This window comes from Dasypus novemcinctus, chromosome 18 (assembly GCF_030445035.2).
Source record: "Dasypus novemcinctus isolate mDasNov1 chromosome 18, mDasNov1.1.hap2, whole genome shotgun sequence".
NCBI lineage: Eukaryota > Metazoa > Chordata > Mammalia > Cingulata > Dasypodidae > Dasypus > Dasypus novemcinctus.
In genome coordinates this window covers 87,231,672-87,250,969 of record NC_080690.1, presented here as the reverse complement: position 1 = coordinate 87,250,969, position 19,298 = coordinate 87,231,672, and the positions used below count along the sequence as shown (strand labels likewise).

At 42.9% G+C, this 19,298-nt stretch overlaps 1 long non-coding RNA gene across 1 annotated transcript in view; it reads left to right on the top strand.

Annotated features, from left to right (window-relative positions):
• Positions 1 to 609: 609 nt before the first annotated feature.
• The window catches only part of LOC131274226 (uncharacterized), a 58,160-nt gene continuing 39,471 nt past the window's right edge, over positions 610 to 19,298 (top strand). Inside the window, exon 1 of the long non-coding RNA XR_009181433.2 lies at positions 610 to 1,523. This is a non-coding gene — a long non-coding RNA (uncharacterized lncRNA). The remainder of the gene's footprint in view (positions 1,524 to 19,298) is intronic.

The following is a 19,298-nucleotide window of genomic DNA, read 5'->3' as shown; positions in this document are numbered from 1 at the left end:
ACAATTCTTTACACTTTTCTACAGGTTTGAAAAATTTATTGCTAAAGCGTTGAGGAAAAATAAATCCGATAAATGCCACTGGCTGAGCGATTGCCGCTCAGCAGTTTCTAGACAAAGCCTCTGTAAGTCATTTATTTTCTTCCCAGTACTGGAAAAGACAAATTTCAGTAGCAAGATACATAGTCGTCTAGCGCACCCTCGAGGTCAGGCTGGGTGCTCTCCGCTGTATCTGAAATGTGAGACTCACGGTGCGGTTCTTGTCAGCAGCCTCCTTCCTGTCTGCCTGTTGCCCGAACCTGAACACCGCAGATGCTTTTTCCTTTCACCTGCGGGTCTCTTCAAAGCCCTGGGGTCGGCACCCTGAAGATCTAGACACCCACGACCCGATATTATCTCCCCTCGTTGCCAGAAGAGGGCGCCGACCTCTCGGCTACCAAACGCTGCAGCGGAAGGCGGCAGAGCCCCGCGCCGCGAGGCCTTCTGGGAAGTGTAGGCGGCGCTGCGCCAAGCGAGGAGGCGGGGCGGCCGGAAGACACGCAAAGAGCCGGGCCAGAGGGGGCGCGCGGACGCCGGGGATGGCGGGATGGTTGAGGGGGGCGCATGCGCAGTGGCGGGCGGGCGCCGTTGCGAGTGGGCTTCGTTGAGTGTGCGCGGGCGACTCAATGCCCAGGCAAGGCGCGTTCGGGCCGCGGCGGGGGGTGCAGCGGGGCAGGCTCGGGACTGGACTGGCAGGTCTGGCTGGCAGGTGGAGGCCCCGCGGCTTGGCGGTGGGCCGTGCGGGTGATCGCCGACGCCCAAAGGCCGGGGCTTTCCCTCTGTCCCCGGTGCCTGCCATGTCCACCGCCTGCCCCCTGCAAGTGGGATGGGCCCCCCACCCCAGTCCCCGCCTTCCCGGTGCCGTCCCTCAGGCACCCGACTCGACCTGCGCTGTCCCCGGACCCTCCTTGCCTCCTGCAGCAAAGGTGGAGGACGGGGACTCCTTTCGCGCGGAGTGCTTAATTCAGTAGCTGCGAGTAAGTGAATGGAGGCGGCTCCACTGGGGCATCCGGGAATACCTCCTGCAAGAAGACACCGGGAAAAAAGAGGCCTCCTCAGGCGGTTGGACAAGGATCTTATTTCCCTGGCAGAAGGATAGGGGTGACCTGGTTGGCAACCATCCCTTGGTGCCGAAGAGGTCTGCACAGGCAGGTGAAGGCTGAAGAGACGTGATGATGAACAGGCGCGAATGGCCTTGAGTGCCCTCCTGAGGAGGCTACACCTGTCTGTACATGGAAGAGGAATCCCTGAGGGCTTTTAAGTATTGGACGGGTCTGATAATGGATTTACGTATTCTAAAGTCAACACTGTCAGTATGTGCAGGATGGGTGAGAAGGAGAAGAGGTGACTACAAGCAAGAATCCTGTAAGCTCAAGAGGACCACCCTAGTGCCTATGCAAGTGCCCGTGTGGGGAGCCAGTGCCCACGCAAGTGAGTCGTGCAGCAAGATGATGATGCAACAAAAGAGAGACAAGGGGAGTGTCAAGGTGAGGCGCAGCACAAACCAGGTACTGAGGTGGCCCAATTGATAGGGAACCTCTCCTCACGTCAGAGGTCCCCAGGATGGAATCCTGGTGAATCCTAGAGGAGAGAAAATGAGAAGACAACACAGACAACAAAAATAGCAGGGTGGGAGGATGGGAAGGGGGGAAAATTTTTAAAATAAAGTTTAAAAAGGACCACCCAGAGTATTTAGAACATATATTGCCTCTCTCTATTAAATAAAGGCATCTTTAGGGGCATGAGGCAGGTACCATAAGAGGTACTTTCTCACCCAAGTCTGTTGCCATGTGTTGCAGCAAGATGGTGGGTGATCTCAGCAAGGGTTCAGCCTTCCTCTCAGCTACAGGCTGGCATAGGGCTTGTTTCTTTCTGGGATCAGCTGCAAACTATTAGGTGAATGGCTCATCTCTCTTCCTGGGGCTGCAGGACCAAAGTTCTCTCCTCTGCGGTGTCTGTGGAGCTCTCTTTTCCTTTGTATCTTTTTCTGTGTCTTCTTGAGTGAGTACTGGTTCATATCAGCCCACCAAGGGGTCTGGGACTTAGTTGAATTACACCCTATTGAAGTGGTCAAATCAAAACCTTAATTTAATCAAAGACATCTCAGCTGAATCTAATACAATCAAAGGTTATCATATCCAAGTGAACAGACCAGTTTACAGATGTAATCCTTCTCTTTTTTGGGATTCATAAATCTCAAACCACCACACCAATTCTCTCAAATTACTTTTCTGAGGCACTGGTATATCATGAATGTATTTTTAGGTGAAGAGACAGCTCATTCTTTAAAATTGGTGCATCCTCATTCCTGTTGTGGATATATCACAATATCTCATATAGGAGCCACAGTATGAACATTACTGTAATAAACTACCTTGAGCATATATTGTTTCAAAGGATGGATACATAAAAGTGGGGTGCCTTGTCTACAGGATATGTGTGTTTAATATTTGAAGATATTGCCAGATTATTTTCCAAGCCACCAGCAACCACTGCAGCTTTATATATTAGCTCTTCTTTATTTTTTACCAATAGCATGAGTAAAAATGTATTTCTCTTTACTGTTTTAGTTTGCATTTTATTTGCTCTCAGTGCACTTGAGCAGCATTTCATTTGCTTAGTAGCTATTTAGATTTCTTCTTCCTTGAGTGCCCATTCAGAGCCTTTGGATCCATTCTATTATCAGTTTCTAGAAGCACTTTGTATGTTTCTGTGATGTGTATTATATGTTTTCTTTATATTTTGCATGCAAAATATTACAATTCTTAGAGAATTAAAGATATTGTTTTCTAAATGGTTTCTGGGACTCCTACCTATTTGGTTTAGAAAGTCTACTCCAAGGTCAGACAGTCCCTAAACAGTATTAACAAACTATTGCCTACTGGGCCTCCTGTTTTTTAAATAAAGTTTTTTTAGAACATGGCCACTCCCATTCATTTGGTATCTTCTATGGGTGCTTTCTGGCAGAGTTGAGTAGTCACTACAGAGAGCTTATCATGAGCAAAGCTGAATATATTTATTCTGTGGCTCTTTACAGAAAAAGTTTGCTGACCCCTACCCTAGAAGAATCTACACTTGTGCCAGCACTATTCAACACATAAAGCATCCCTTTCCCATTAAACTGAAATAACATTCTTGTCCTATTTTAAGTTTTATTCATCTCTTTCTGCTTGTTTTTTTTTTTTTGTTCTTCCTCTGATATTTGTTTCTTTGTACCTATTTGAGCCTACTTTAAGTCCCCCTTCTTATTATCTAGTAAGACAAGAGGTACCTCTATATCCTTTTTTATTTTTAAGATTTATCTTATTTATTTATCCCCCCTCCATTGTCTGTGGGTACTGTCTGCTCTCTTTGTCTGCTCATCATCTCTTTAGGAGGCACCGGGAACCAAACCTGGGACCTCGCATATGGGAGAGAGGCACTCAATGGCTTGAGCCATGTCAGCTCCTTGATTTGTTGTGTCTCTCATTGTCTTTCCTTTTTGCATCATCCTGTTGCATCAGCTCACCATGCCTGCCTGTCCCACCAGTTTGCCTTCTCTAGAAGGCACTGGGAACTGAACCTGGGACCTCCCATGTGGTAGGTGGAAATCCAATTGCTTGAGTCACATCTGCTTCCTTCTGTATCCTTTTTGAAACCAGATATTTTGGGGCTTTTTTCCCCCTCCATTTGAACTTTAAAATACTTTTATTTAGTAAGAAAAACAACAACAACAACAAAAAAAAGATTTCAGAATCAAAATTGCCAAAATTTATATAGTAGTTCTGTAAAGATTGACATTTTTATATTAAAACTTTCTATTCAGGAATAAGGGATGTCTGTGTTCTGAACTTACTTTAGGTCTGTTAATAAGACTTTTTGTTTTTTTCATAAAGCACCTTTACTACTCTTGCTAATTAATTCCCAAGTTATCCCCACTATCATATTGTAAATGATAATTTTATCACTTTTGTGTTTTTCCCAGTTTCCATTTTAAAATTATGAAGTATTGCAACTTGCAAATAGGTTCAGAGAATATTAGAATAAATACCCATCATTGAGATTTTTTTTACCTGTTTTAACATGTCAGATTTTCTGGTTTTGTGTTTTTTTTTAAGATTTATTTTTTATTTATTTCTCTCCCCTCCGTGCCCCGCCCCCCCCCCCCCCCCCCCGTTGTCTGCTTTCTGTGTCCATTCACTGTGTTTTCTTCTGTGTCCACCTATATTCTTCTCAGTGGCACCTGGAATCTGTGTCTCATTTTGTTGCATCTTCTTGCTGTGTCAGCTTTCCATGTGTGCGGTGCCATTCCTGGGCAGGCTGCGCTTATTTTGCACTGGGTGGCTCTTCTTATGAGGCACCCTCCTTGTGCGTCGGGCTCCCCTACGTGGGGGACACCCCTGCATGGCACAGCACTCCTTGCACGCATCAACATTGCACTTGGGCCAGCTCATCACATGGGTCAGGAGGCGCTGGGTTTGAACCTTGGGCCTCCCTTGTGGTAGGCAGATGCTCTAACCATTGGGCCAAATCCACTTCCCAAATTTTCAGGTTTTGAACATTTTCAGGCTTGTACATCAAGCACTGTGGTATAGTTGGGGTCCCCTTTATCTCTTGCTAGTCTCATTCCCCTTACACTCAACATATAAGGTACCACTTTTCTGAGGTTGGAGGGTACCTTTCTAGTCCATGTTCTTATCCTTTACTACGTGTGTGGCCATCTCTGTATAGCATATAGATTTGGTGTTTTTTATATCTATGTAAATTGTATCATATGGATCAGTGTGCAGCTTGTTTTTTTAATATTAGAGAAATTATACGTTTACAGAAAAATCATATGAAATACAGAGTTCCCATATACCAGTTGTATTAGGGTTCTCTAGGGAAATAGAATCAACAAGGGATATCTGTTGATAGTAAGAGATTTATCAGAGTCTCTCATGCAGCCATGGGGATGCACAAGTCCAGGTTCTGCAGGCAGGCCACAACCAGGAGCTCAATGACTGTCCAATGAAGATTCTTGATGAGTTCTGGGAGACATTGGCTGTCCAAAGACAAGCTGGGAAATTCTCAATGCTGGAATCACTTCCCCTTTTAGGAAATTCAACTGATTTGGTTAAGCATCACTCATTGCTGATGGCAATCTCCCTGACATGTAATTATAACCAGCTATCTAGGATTTACCACTGCAGTAAAGTCAATGGTGACTAAAGTCCATAAATGCCCTTGTATTACAGTTAGCCCAGTGCTTGCTTGACCAAACAACTGGGCACAATTACGTGGCTGAGTTGACACAATAGCCTAACCATCACACCACCCTATTTTTAACACCTTGCATTGGTGTGGTATATTTGTTACAGTTCACGAAAGAACATTTTTGTAATTGTACTATTATGCCCGAAACTGGCGGGGGCAAGTCCAGGGACCTGTGGGAAGAAGCAGGGTGGGGCAGGAGTTGAGAGAAGAATGGAGGCAAGACAGGGTTCTGATCAAGCCTCGTTTATTGGGGGTAAAACACGGGGATATATAGAGAGGGAAGGGAACGTGTACATAGGTGATAGGCTGGTCTTGTGGGTGGCAGACGTCCAAGGAGGGGATTGGCCGACAGTTCGCACCGGGTCTGCGGAGTTTTGTGCCTTGCGCATGTGTATTGCTGTGGTCACCTGAGTAGTGGTGGGAGGGGGAGAACAAAGAAGCAGGGAGGAGAAGAATAAGGAAATAACAGGGCAGATTTGTGAACTCCGCCATGTTGTGAGACCCGCCATGTTGTGGGAGGCTGTAGATAGGTCTCACAGCGGATGGCTCCCTACACTATTAAGTAAGGTATATAATTTAGGGTTCAATGTGCTGTATAGTTCTGTTTTTCATTTTTGTGTTTTAAGATTTTTATTCTAGTAACATTTATACAACCTAAAATTTCCCCCTTTAACATTCAAATATATGTCAGTGCTATTTCATTATGTTCACAATGTCACAGCTTACTTTTTGGAGAATTGTCCATTTTGTATGTAAATTAGTCCTTTCATCTTAATAATACTTCATAATTATTATGTTCTTCTTTGCTGTTGTAGCTTTTTCCTCATTAGCAATTGTATTAGTCAGCAAAAGGGGTGTTGCTGCAAAATACCAGAAATTGGCTGGTTTTTATAAAGGGTATTTGTAACAGTTTGATATGGTTCTGAATTCCAAAAATAGATATTGGATTATATTTGTAATCTGATCTGTACCTGAGCATGATTGAGTTATGATTAGGGCATTGAGTCCCCACTCCTTGGTGGGTAGGGACTCACAGATAAAAGGCACAGATAAAAGAACAGAGTTGAGGGCTTTTAATGTTGGAGTTTCTGATGCTGGAGTTTGATGCTGAAGCCTTAAGCTTGAGCCCCAGGGAGAGAGACAGAGCCATTTGTGTGATAGTTTACAGCTGACCTTGTGGAGGGAGGCAAAGCCTAGAGAGCCTCATAGTCTACAGCTGACCTTCTGGAAAAAACAGAGGAGCTGAGCCCAGAGGAACCCAGGAAGCCTGAACTCTTGCAGACATAGCAGCCATCTTGCTCCAACATGTGAAATAGACCTTGGTGAGGGAAGTAATTTATGCTTTATGTCCTGGTATCTGTAAGCTCCTACCCCAAATAAATATCCTTTATAAAAACCAACCAATTTCTGGTATTTTGCATCAGCACCTCTTTGGCTGACTAATACACTTCGTTTTGGTGTTTTGTGGATCCTTATAAGTTGTCCTAAATGATAGTGCAGGGACAGATGTGGACATTATATATCATGCCATAACCCACTGAATGGACTGGGGGAGTGAAGGAAGTAATGACTTGTTGGCTGAAGAAAGTAAGACTTGGTGTAACCTAGGAAACAGAACAAGAAAAGAATGTTCTTCATTGAAACTCCCTTGGTCAACAGCACAGGAATGTCTCTGGTTAAGATCTATTAGGTCAACAGGCCAGATTAGTAGAAAGAACAAAGTTGCTCTAAAAAGTTAAAATATAAATGGCCTGTCCCTGTTTCTAAAGATGAGATAACAACAATAAATCTGTCTCTGCTTTTTGGGCTTTTAGTATGCAAGCTTTCTCTCTATATAGGTAGCTGAATAGAAATAAACTTGTCTGTGGGCATTGACTTACAGATCCCCTGATCCCTTCTCTCTTGTTATTCATTCTCGATACACTTCAGACTGGATGAAACAGGGGAGAGTGTAAAATACAATGTAAAATATAATCCATGCAGTGCAGCAGTGCACCAAAATGTTTTCATGAAATGCAATGAATGTGCCACAATGATGAAAGAGGTTGTTGATATGGGAAGAGTGGATGGAGTGGGATGTGGGGTATATAGAAACCTCATATTTTTTACTGTAACATTTTTTGTGATCTATATATCTTTAAAAAAAAAGATAAGGAAAGTGCCAGTGACCCTCTTCTGTTTTAAGGGAATTCTCTGAGGATTAACATCTTTTAGAAAACAGAGAGATCAATAAAATATTATTCCCAGTGCTGCAATTATTACATGAAAGAGGAGTCAGAATTATTGACTCATTAAAGATAAAGACAGAGGAAGCAGATGCAGCTCTACTGATAGAGCATCCATCTACTATATAGGAGGTCCAGGGTTCAAACCCAGGGCCTCCTGGCCTGTGTGATGAGCTGGCCCATGCACAGTGCTGCCACATGCAAGGAGTGCCATGCCACGAAGGGATGTCCTCATGTAGGGGAGCCCCATGCACAAGGAGTGCGGTCGCCCCTCGGGCTGAAGTGTGGTTTGCTGACCTGGGGGGGGGGGGGCGGTGGCTGCAGTAGGCCTATTCCAAACCGCTGTCCCCATAATAGGGTGGTTGGTCGGGCCCACCGCCACCCCTGAAGGAAGCTTGGCATGGGCGCAGAGTGCCCTCCGGTCTCCCCTTCTCGGCAGCCATGCTTCCGTGGCCGCCCCTCCTCCCAGATAGCGCCACACGATGCCTTCTTTCTCCCTGCGCAGGCGCAGGGTGGAAAATTCCAGTCTGCCCTTTTCCCTCCCCCCGACAGCAGCAACAGCCAGGCGTGGGCGGGAAACTCAAGTCTGCCCTCTACCCCAGCAACAGCAGCCACCAATCCCTAAACCCTGCCACTTCCCCCAGCAACAGCAACAGCCAATCCCTAACCACTACCCCTCCCCCTTCCAGTACCTCCCACTGACCTTTCTCCGGCAACCAATCAGAACAGGGCGTGGCTTCGACCAATCAGCCTTCCCCAGCCCCTATAAAACTGTTGCCTCTCCCTCAATAAAGTTGGACATGCGTGTTTACCTTGTCTCCGCGGTAGTTCTTCTGCCTTGCGCCCTCCAGTCCTGAGAGCCCCCGACAAGGGCCTGGCCTCCCTTGTCCCCAGTTCGTCGCCTGCTTCTCTGGGCGACCCCATCAGCCAAACCGCGCAACCCCTGTGAGACCAACCCCTCGTCTGCTGCCGGACCGACCCCTCGTCCCAAGCGGGACCGACCCCTCGTCCCAAGCTGGACCGACCCCTCGTCTGCAGCCAGACCCCATCTCTACCGACTGAGCAAGCCACCACAAAGGAGTGCACCCTGCAAGAAGCGCCACCTTGTGTGAAAAAAGCGCAGCCTGCCCAGGAATGGTGCTGCACACACTAAGAGCTGACACAGCAAGATGATGCAACAAAAAGAGACACAGGGAGGCAGGGCAAGATGGCATCTGGGTGAGAGCACCTCATAATCTCTCCTGCAAAGAAGCAGCTGAGTAGGGTTAGAGTCCTGCTGAACCAGACTCTTTCGGGTGTTTGCAGGGCAGGAGGTGTCTGGACGTCGATTTGGTGAGACAGTGACAGAGGAGATTCTTGTGAGAGGTGGAATTTTGGGTCTCTTGCATGGAGGTTGGAGGTTGTGGGTGGGGCCCATCCCCCTGGGGCTGGTGGCCCAGCCGTGGTGATCCCTGGGATCTTTATTGTGTTGCAGTGTTCCCAAACCCTGAGTGGGCTGTTTCAGGGGCTTGCAGGACAGGAAGTGTCTGGATGTCAATTTGATGAGACAGTGGCAGAAGAGATTCTTGCAAGAGGTGGAATTTTGGGTTTCTGACACAGAGGTCAGAAGTTATAAGCAGGACCCCTCCCCCTAGGGCTGGCAACGCAGCCACAGAGATCCCTGAAATCTCTGTGGTGCTGCAGTGTTCCCAAATCCTGAGCAGGCTGTTTCAGGGGCTTGCAGGGCAGGAGGTGTCTGGATGTCGATTTGGTGAGATAGTGACAGAAGGGATTCTTATGAGAGATGGAATTTTGGGTTTCTGACATGGAGATCAGAAGTTGTGGGTGGGACCCCTCCCCCTAGGGCTGGTGGCCCAGTCACGGGGATCCCTGAAGGCTTTGTTGTGCTGCAGTGTTCCCAGGTCCCATGTTAACTGGATGCGTGATTCCCAGTTCTGTGTCCCCTAAGCCCTGGTGGCCCATGCTCCAGAGACTCACACACCTTGAGTCTGCGATATCACAGACTTCCCATCCCTGAATCCATGATCCTCTGAGGTCCATTTGAGGTCTTTTATTACCCTAGTGCTCCGTGTCTGGTGTTGTTGTTTTTTTTCTCTCTCTCTCTCTCTCTCCTTGAGCTTGGAGGAGTGTACCAGCTGACTTGGGGAGAGTCTGGGAAGAAAGGAGAGGTGAATCTTCTGAGAAAGCCCAGTTTACCTAAATGTCCTGGGATAGGAAACTTGGTCTGGGAGGAGGTGGAGTCAGAAAATCAACTAGACTTCCCCTAGCACACCTATGGGGGAGGGACTGTAGGAGGTGCTATCCAAGCTTCCAATAGCATATTAGGGGTTTCTGGTGAGGTGTAGGTGCTTTCACACTGGAAATAAAGAGTCTTAGTCTTCTATGTTGAGTTGGTTCAACAAGGACCTACTTGAATCTCCTACCAGACCTCTCAGGCAGCTTTGCTGCTGCCCTGGGAGAGAGAGAAGTGAGGAAGGGAGAAAGGGGGAAGGTCAGATCCCTAAGCGTATTATTTAACTGTAAAGAGGATTCCTAGCTTGAAACATTGTTTTTTGTTTGTTTGTTTGTTTGTTTGTTTTTGTCGCGGTTGCTAATATTGCATTGTCTCCTGGACTTTTCTCCCATTTATTCCCCCAAGGTTCTTTTTCATTTGTTTAGTTTTTTACTCTTTTTCTGTTTGTTTCCCCCGCCCTTTACTTTGTCCCCCCCTTTTCTCTTCTCTTTTTTTTCTTTTCTCTCTTTTTCCTCTTTTTTATTTAATTTTCTTTATATAATAGGTGCTGTAGGGAGTGCATTACATTTGCTGTTTCCTCATCCTCCATTTCCTCTTTTTTGTGTGTATTGATTTTTTGGCCACCTACACTATCCCCTTTCCTCTACATCTTTCTATCCTCCATCATCTACTGTTTCTCTTACATTCCACCTCCCTTTCTTTGGCCCCCAAATTGTCTGACTTTTAATTTCTAATACCTTTGTTCTGTTTTCTGTCTTTTATCCACTCTTGATATTATTGTCTTTCTTTTCTCTTTCCCTCTCTCATGAAAACACTGGCTTTTTAATTCATACTATATTCTTCACCATATTCAGTTGACTGTCTCATTATAGGTACTCTACTTACTGCTATAACCCTACACAACTTATATGAGTCTAATACCCATTCTTCCAGATCACATATTGTTGCTCCATTAACATTTATTACCACAACTACTTTATACATTTTCTTTTCTTACTCATTTTGCTTTCCCTGGCCCTAATATTTTCCTTCAAAGTGAACTTAGCCAGTAACAAGAAAACAGAGTAAGAAGAACAAAGTGACAAAGAGAAGACATAACACTTATGCATGAACAACTAACTAATCCCTAAGACTAGACAAAGAAGCTAAGGAACTGATTAAACCCGTCAAGATAAAATGATGACCAGACAGCAAAAAAAAAAAAAACTACAAACCAAACCAACAATCAGGAAAACATGGCTGAATCCAGTGAACAAACTAAAAACCAGGAAGGGGAGCGGGACATTGGACAAGTAATTAAAGATCCTAAAACATATATTAGAGACCAACTTAATGAAGTAAAGGAAGAGATTAACAATATGAAGAAAACACTTGGAGAGGAAATTGCAGACATATGCAAAAAGATAACAGATATGATGGTGATGAACACCACAGTTCAAGAAATCAAAAATACACTCTCAGCAAATAGCAGCAGATTAGAAGAGGCAGAGGAGTGAATTAGTGATGTGGAAGACAGTACATCTGAAATCAAACAGATAGTAGAACTGGTCGATAAAACGATAGAAAAAATCCAGCTAGGACTTAGGGACCTGAATGACAATGCAAGACGCACAAACATACATATTATAGACATCCCAGAAGGAGAAGAGAAGAGAAAGGGGACAGAAGGGGTATTGGAGGAAATACTGGCTGAAAACTTCCCAAATCTACTGAGAGAGATGGATGTACATGTCCAGGAAGCACAACACACCCCTAACATCACAAATCCCAACAGGTCTACCCCAAGACATATACTTGTCAAATTATCCAATGCTCAAGACAAAGAAAATTCTAAATGCAGCAAGAGAAAAAAAAAAAATCACATACAAGCGAGGCTCCATAAGATTAAGTGCTGATTTCTCATCTGAAATCATGGAGGCAAGAAGGCAGTGGTATGATATAGTCAAGGTACTAAAAGAAAAAATTTCCAACCAAGAATACTCTACCCAGCTAAACTAGCATTCAAAAATGATGGAGAGTTCAAAATATTCACAGATAACAGAAATTAAAAGAGTATGCCAGCAAGAACCCTGCCCTTCAAGAAATACTAAAGGGAGTTCTGCAGGAAGAAAGAAAAAACAGGAGAGGCAGAGTTGGAGGAGAGTGTAAGAGCAACAAAAAAGACAAAAAGAGAAGGGAAAAAACAAAATATGGCAAACACAAGTCCAATCAAAATATGGCTAGCATAAATAATTCCTTGAGAGTAATAATGCTGAATGTCAATGGATTAAACTCACCTGTCAAAAGATTCAGACTGGGACATTGGATAAGGAAATATGACCCATCTATATGCTTTCTACAAGAAACACATCTTAGACCCAGGGATTCAAGGAGGCTGAAAGTGAATGGTTGGAAAACAATCTTACAAGCAAACAATAACCAAAAAAAAAAAAAAAAAAAAAAGGCAGGAGTAGCTATATTAATATCATACAAAATAGACTTTAAATGCAAAACAATTGTGAGAGACAAAGAAGGTTACTACATATTAGGGAAAGGGATAATCTCTCAAGAAGAACTAACAATCATAAATATTTATGCTCCTAACAAGGGCGCCTCCAAATACATGAGGCAAACACTGGAAAAACTAAGTGAAAGAATAGATGCCTCTACAACTAGAGTGGGAGATTTTAATACACCACTATCAACTTTGGACAGAGCATCTCAAAAGAGAATCAATAAAAAAACAAAAACTTTGAACAGTATATTAGAGGAGCTGGGCCTAATAGACATATACAGATCATTACACCCGAATACAGCAGGATATACATTTTTCTCAAGTGCACATGGATCATTCTCCAAGATAGTCCATATGCTAGGCCACAAAGAAAGGCTCAATGAATTCAGAAAGATTGAAATCATACAAAATAATTTTTCTGACCACAGTGGAGTGAAGCTAGAAATCTACAAGGGCCAGAGGCCCAGATTTCACACCATGATATGGAAATTAAACAGCACACTCCTAGAAAAACAGTGAGTCAAAGAGGAACTCTCAAAAGAAATTAATAACTACCTTGAAACTAATGAAAATGATAACACAACATACCCAAAACTTATGGGATGCAGCAAAAGCAGTACTGAGAGGGAAATTTATAGCCATAAATCCATACATGAAAAAAGAAGAAAAACCAAAATTGAAGAACTAACTGCACATTTGGAGGAATTAGTAAAAAAACAACAAAGCAACCCCACAGGAAGAAGAAAGAAAGAAAGAACAAAGATAAGAGCAGAACTAAATGAAATAGAAAATAAGAAAGCACTTGAAAAGATAAAAAAAAAACAGAGATTGTTCTTTGAGAAGATCAATAAAATTGACAAACCCTTAGCGAGACTAACAAAATAAAAAAGAGAGAAGATGCAAATACACAAAATAAGAAATGAGAAAGGAGATATCACCACTGACCCCACAGAAATAAAGACTATCATAAGAGGATACTTTGAAAAACTATATTCCAACAAAAATGACAATTCAGAGGAAATGGATAAATTCCTAGAAATACATAAGCAGCCTATATTGATGAAAGAAGAAATTGATGATCTCAACAAACCAATCACAAGTAAAGAGATAGAATCAGTCATTAAAAACCTCCCAAGTAAGAAGAGCCCAGGGCCAGACAGCATCACAGGTGAATTCTACAGAACATTCCCAAAAACCAACACCAATCTTGCTTAAACTTTTCCAAAAAATCAAAACAGATGGAACATTACTGAACTCATTTTATGATGCCAACATTACTCTAGTACCAAAGCCAAACATAGACACCACAAGAAAGGAAAATTACAGACCAATTTCTCTAATGAACCTAGATGCAAAAATCCTCAACAAAATACTTGCTAACCATATTCAACAACACATTAAATGAATTATACACCATGACCAAGTGAGATTCATTCCAAGTATGCAAGGATGGTACAACATAAGAAAATCAATCATGTAATACACCATATAAACAGATTGAAGGAAAAAAATTACATGATTATATCTATAGATGCAGAAAAAGCATTTGACAAAATACAGCACCCTTTCTTGATAAAAACACTGCTGAAGATTGGAATAGAAGGAACTTTTCTGAACATGATAAAGAGTACATATGAAAAACCCACAGCCAACATCATTTATAATGGTGAAATCCTAAAATATTGCCCTCTAAGACCAGGAACAAGACAAGGATGCCCACTATCACCTCTTCTATTTAACATTGTCTTAGAAGTACTTGCTCGAGCACTGAGGCAAGAACCAGATATAAAAGGCATTCAAATTGGAAAGGAAGAAGTTAAAATTTTGTTATTTGCAGATGACATGATCCTATACATAGAAAACCCTGAGAGGTCTACAACAAAGCTTCTAGAACTCATAAATGAGTTTAGTAAAGTCACAGGTTATAAGATCAATGGGCAAAAATCAGTAGCATTTCTATACACCAATAATGAGCAAGATCAGGAAGAAATCAAGAAACAAATACCATTTACAACAATCAATAAAAAAAAAATCAAATACCTAGAAATAAATTTAACTAAAGATGTAAAAAACTTATACACAGAGAACTACACAAGACTGTTCAAGGAAATCAAAGAAGACCTAAATAAATGGAAGAATATTCCCTGTTCATGGATAGGAAGACTAAATATTATTAAGATGTCTATCCTACCAAAACTGATCTACACATTCAATGCAATTCCAATAAAAATCAACACAGCCTTCTTTAAGGAACTAGAAAAACTAACTATGAAATTTATTTGGAAAGGAAGGAGGCCCTGAATAGCCAAAGACATTGAAAAAGAAAAACAAAATTGGAGGAATCACACTACCTGACTTCAAAACATACTGCAAAGCTACAGTAGTGAAAACAGCATGGTATTGGCACAAGGAGAGACACACAGACCAATGAAACCGAATTGAGATTCTGATAGAGATCCTCATATATATAGTCATATAATATTCTATAAAGCCACCAAACCCTCTCAACTGGGAGAGAATGGTCTATTCAACAAATGGTGCCTGGAGAACTGGATATCCATATGTAGAAGAATGAAAGAGGATTACCAACCCACACCTTATACAAAAATCAACTCAAGATGGATCAAAGACCTAAATATAAGAGCCAAGACCATAAAGACTTTGGAAAGCAGTGTAGGGAAGCATCTACAGGACCATGTAATAGGAAATGGCTTCATGAACTTCACATCAAAAGTACAAGCAGCAAAAGAACAAATAGATAAAGGGGAGCTCCTCAAAATTAAAGTCTTCTGCACCTCAAAGGAGTTTGTCAAGAAAGTGAAAAGAGAGCCTACACAATGGGAGAAAATATTTGGTAACCATATATCTGTTAGGAGTCTTATAACCTGCATATATAAAGAACTCCTATATCTCAAAAATAAAAAGACAACCCATTTAAAAAATGGGAAAAAGATTTAAACAGACACTTCTCCAAAGAAGAAATACAAATGGCTAAAAAGCACATGAAAAAATGCTCCAAATCTCTAGCTATCAGGGAAATGCAAATCAAAACTACAATGAGATACCATCTTACTCCCATAAGATTGGCAGCTATGAAAAAAACAGAAGACTACAAATGCTGGAGAGGATGTGGAGGAATGGGAACACTCATCCACTGCTGGTGGGAATGCAGAAGGATCCAGCCATTCTGGAGGACAGTTCGGCAATTTCTCAAAAAACTAGCCATAGACTTGCCATATGACCCAGCAATTCCACTGCTGGGTATATACCCAGTAGAACTGAAAACAAGGACACAAACTGATATATGCACACCAATGTTCATAGCAGCATTGTTCACTATTGCCAAAAGTTGGAATCAACCTAAATGCCCATCAACAGATGAATGGATAAATAAAATGTGGTATATAAATACAATGGAATACTACTCAGCTTTAAGAATGAATACACTACAAACGTGATAACATGGATGAATCTTGAGAACCTTATTTTCAGTGAAGCAACCCAGGCATTGAAGGACAAGTACTACATGACCTCATGATATGAAATAAGTAAACCGAGCTGCCTCAGAGAGCCAGAGTCTGGATGATAGTCTTAAAGGAAATTGGGAGGTAGAGGAAGGATGTAAGCTGACACCTACATGGGTGAAATCTATAAGCTGGAGGTAAGTATTTGTACAAGGAAGGGATAAAATGGGGGAATAGGGTTACCTTTGGGTGGGGCTTTGCGGGCTTGAGGGGGGCTAGGGATGGGAGGAAGGGTAATATTGCCCAAGAAATTGGGGGGAGGGTGGGGGAAGATATGATCATAGGAGATTGTCAGGTATTGGGTTGAGAGTATAATGCTGAGAAAACTTTTTTTCAAAAATATAATAAGGGGAAATGGACTTGGCCCAGTGGTTAGGGCGTCCGTCTACCCCATGGGAGGTCTGCGGTTCAAACCCTGGGCCTCCTTGACTCGTGTGGAGCTGGCCCATGCACAGTGCTGATGCACACAAGGAGTGCCGCCCCACTCAGGGGTGTCCCCCGTGTAGGGGAGCCCCACGCGCAAGGAGTGCACCCTGTGAGGAGAGCCGCCCAGCGCGAAGGAAAGTGCAGCCTGCCCAGGAATGGCACCGCCCACACTTCCCCTGCCGCTGACGACAAACAGAAGCGGACAAAGAAACAAGACGCAGCAAATAGACACAGAGAACAGACAACCGGGGAAGGGGGGGGAATTAAATAAATAAATAAATCTTTTAAAAAATATATATATAATAAGGAAGGTTACCTGTTTAAGATGCTTAAAGGGGATAATCTGATGCAGGACAGGCTTCTTGGGAGTGTGTGAGTACTCATTTTGCCATAGTGGATTATATCATTGGACAGAGACCCATATAATTACAGTGAAGGTATACGCACATCCTGGGGAGGACTGATGTTCTCAAATAGAGGGAATTGTATCTCTCTAGAGAAATGGCTCCCAGTGCATTAGGGCAGTTGGGCATGTCAAGCCCGCAACACTGTTGCAAGTGTCTCTGAACATAGCCCTTCAAGCAATGAAGATTGACTGTCACTGCGGGCCCTGAGGGGAGGGGGCAAGAGGTATTGAATAGATGGAATCAATGTAACTGTGTGGGCAATAGAAGTGTTCACAAGATAACGCAAGGATGGATATAAGACATGTTAAATTACTCCAAAAATGTATAGGGGCTGATAGGCTAAAATGTAAATCATAATGTAAAACATAAGATAACTAAAACTTTAGAAAACTGTATAGTCTAAAATATAAACCACAATGTAAACCCAAATGTTACCTTGTTTGAAAGCTATTGTCTCAATATCTGTACATCAGTTTCAGTAAATATAGTATGAACATGTAAAAAGATAATTGTTGTGGACGGAAAAAGGGTTTTATGTTGGATATGTGGGAGTACTGTATATTGTATATATAAATTACTGTGATCTAAAACTTCTGTGAAGATAAGCTTAATAATTAGGAAAAGAAAAAGAAAGGACATAGACACTGAGGAAAAGACAGAAGAAGTTGCCTTGCCAGTTTGCATACAGGGCAACACTTATTGCAGTGATGGGAGGCAAAACATCAAAAACAAAGCATCTTTTAATTTTTTGAAAGCCCAATTTATTTCTACCTTAATTTTTCTAAATTAATATGTATTATATATCTAACCTTTAAATTCATCACTATATTCCATTTTACTATTAATGGAACCTGGCAATATATTGGGCTTCATTTTTGAAGAAGTTTTGGATCACAGAGAGGTTCAACAATGGCGGGGGAAGAATACTGGTGTGGAATGTTATTGACAGGGGACACATGGTTGGCAGGGAGTTCTCCAGGGCATATATCCAGGGTACATTAAAATGTTTGGATATTTTCATAGTGGTTACAATAAAAAACAACTGAGGGAGTGCCGAGTTCCTATCCAGGGGAGCTCTATCACAGTCCCTAAAGGAACAGCAACAATCCCCCAAGTGCAACGGTGAAGACCAAAAAAGAAGGAATGTCCAACAATGAGCCCTCGATACTAATAACTATGCTTGTGAGCCTGTGCACCTGAAATAAGAACAAGGCCTAGAGCTGCAGGGTGCCTAAGAGTTACCTCTGGAGAGCCTCTGTGTTGTTCAAATGTGGCAAGTCTCAAAGCCAAACTCAGCATGTACATGTGTTGCCTTCCCCCCAGCATGGGACATGACTCCCAGGAATGAGCCTCCCTGGTGCAGAGGGATTACTACTAAGTACCAGCTGATGATGTAACTAGAAAATGACCTTGAATAAAAGGGTCAACTCTGACCAACAGAATATCTCAGTCTACATATAATACCAGGAGTTAAAAATGCTTTTTGACCTGAATAAAAGGGAGAAATGGAAAGGACAAATGAGTTTATATGGCTATGAGTCTCCAAAAAGAGCCAGGAGGTTATCAGAGGGGTTGCCCTTATGCACACCTGAGCAGTGTCCCAGAAACAAATAAAAGTAGGTGCAACCCCAGGTATTGGTTCTTCTGAGGGCTGCAGAGACCCACAGGTTCTTTGGTCATGGCAGATGGAATTCAGTGACATGTCAGTTGGCCCTACTTTGGAGTTTGTGTTTCTATGTGATGGAGCTAGACTCAGATGTGAGCTTTGTCCACAAGCCTCTCCTGTTACTTTTACCAGAACTGTAGTTGGCGCTGGGGTTTAATGTATACCCAGGGGACCTGAATCTCTGGACTGACCATGTGATAGCCAGGCTCTGGGCCTCAACAGACTTGCAGCTCCTACACTCTGTTTTATTGGACTTACCCCACTCAGCTAACATGGAGCTGAAGAAGGTCAACCACCCCAACAGGGAGCCAAGAGTACCTACAACTGAAAGCAGGAGCATTGCATCCAGCATCCATGTGGAATCTAAGCCCCCTCTTGATATATATGTGGAGTGGACATGGCCATTCTGGGGTCTAGAGGATGGAGGAATAGAGAATAGATTAGAGGGGACTTGTTGATATTCTATTCATGAACTTTTGTGATTAGTAATCGAAGAAAATGTGGCATCGGTGTGGAGAAAGTGGCCATGGTGGCTGCTGGGGGTAGTGAGTGGAAGGAAGAGATGTGATGTGGGGGCATTTTGGGGGGCTGGAGTTGTCCTGGGTGGTGCTGCAGGGACAGTCACCAGACATTGTATGTCCTCCCATGGCCCACTGGTTGGACTGTGGGAGAGTGTGGGCTATGGTGTGGACCATTGACCATGAGGTGCAGCAGTGTTCAGAGATGTATTCACCAAATGCAATGAATGTCTGATGATGGAGGTTGTTGTTATGGGTAGAGGAGTGGGGTGAGGGGGGTGGGGGATATATGGGGACCTCATATTTTTTGAATGTAACATTAAAAAATAAAGAGAAAAAAAAAAGACACAGATTCCCAGTGGCACTGAAAATGCAAGTGGGCACAGAGGAACACACAGTGAATGGACACTGAGAGCAGACAATGGGTGGGGGGGGAAGGGGAGAGAAATAAATAAAATAAATCTTAAAAAAAGATAAAGGTGGGAGGAGTAGTAAGATTCCTTTGACTTTGATATGGAATAGTATGTTTTGGCC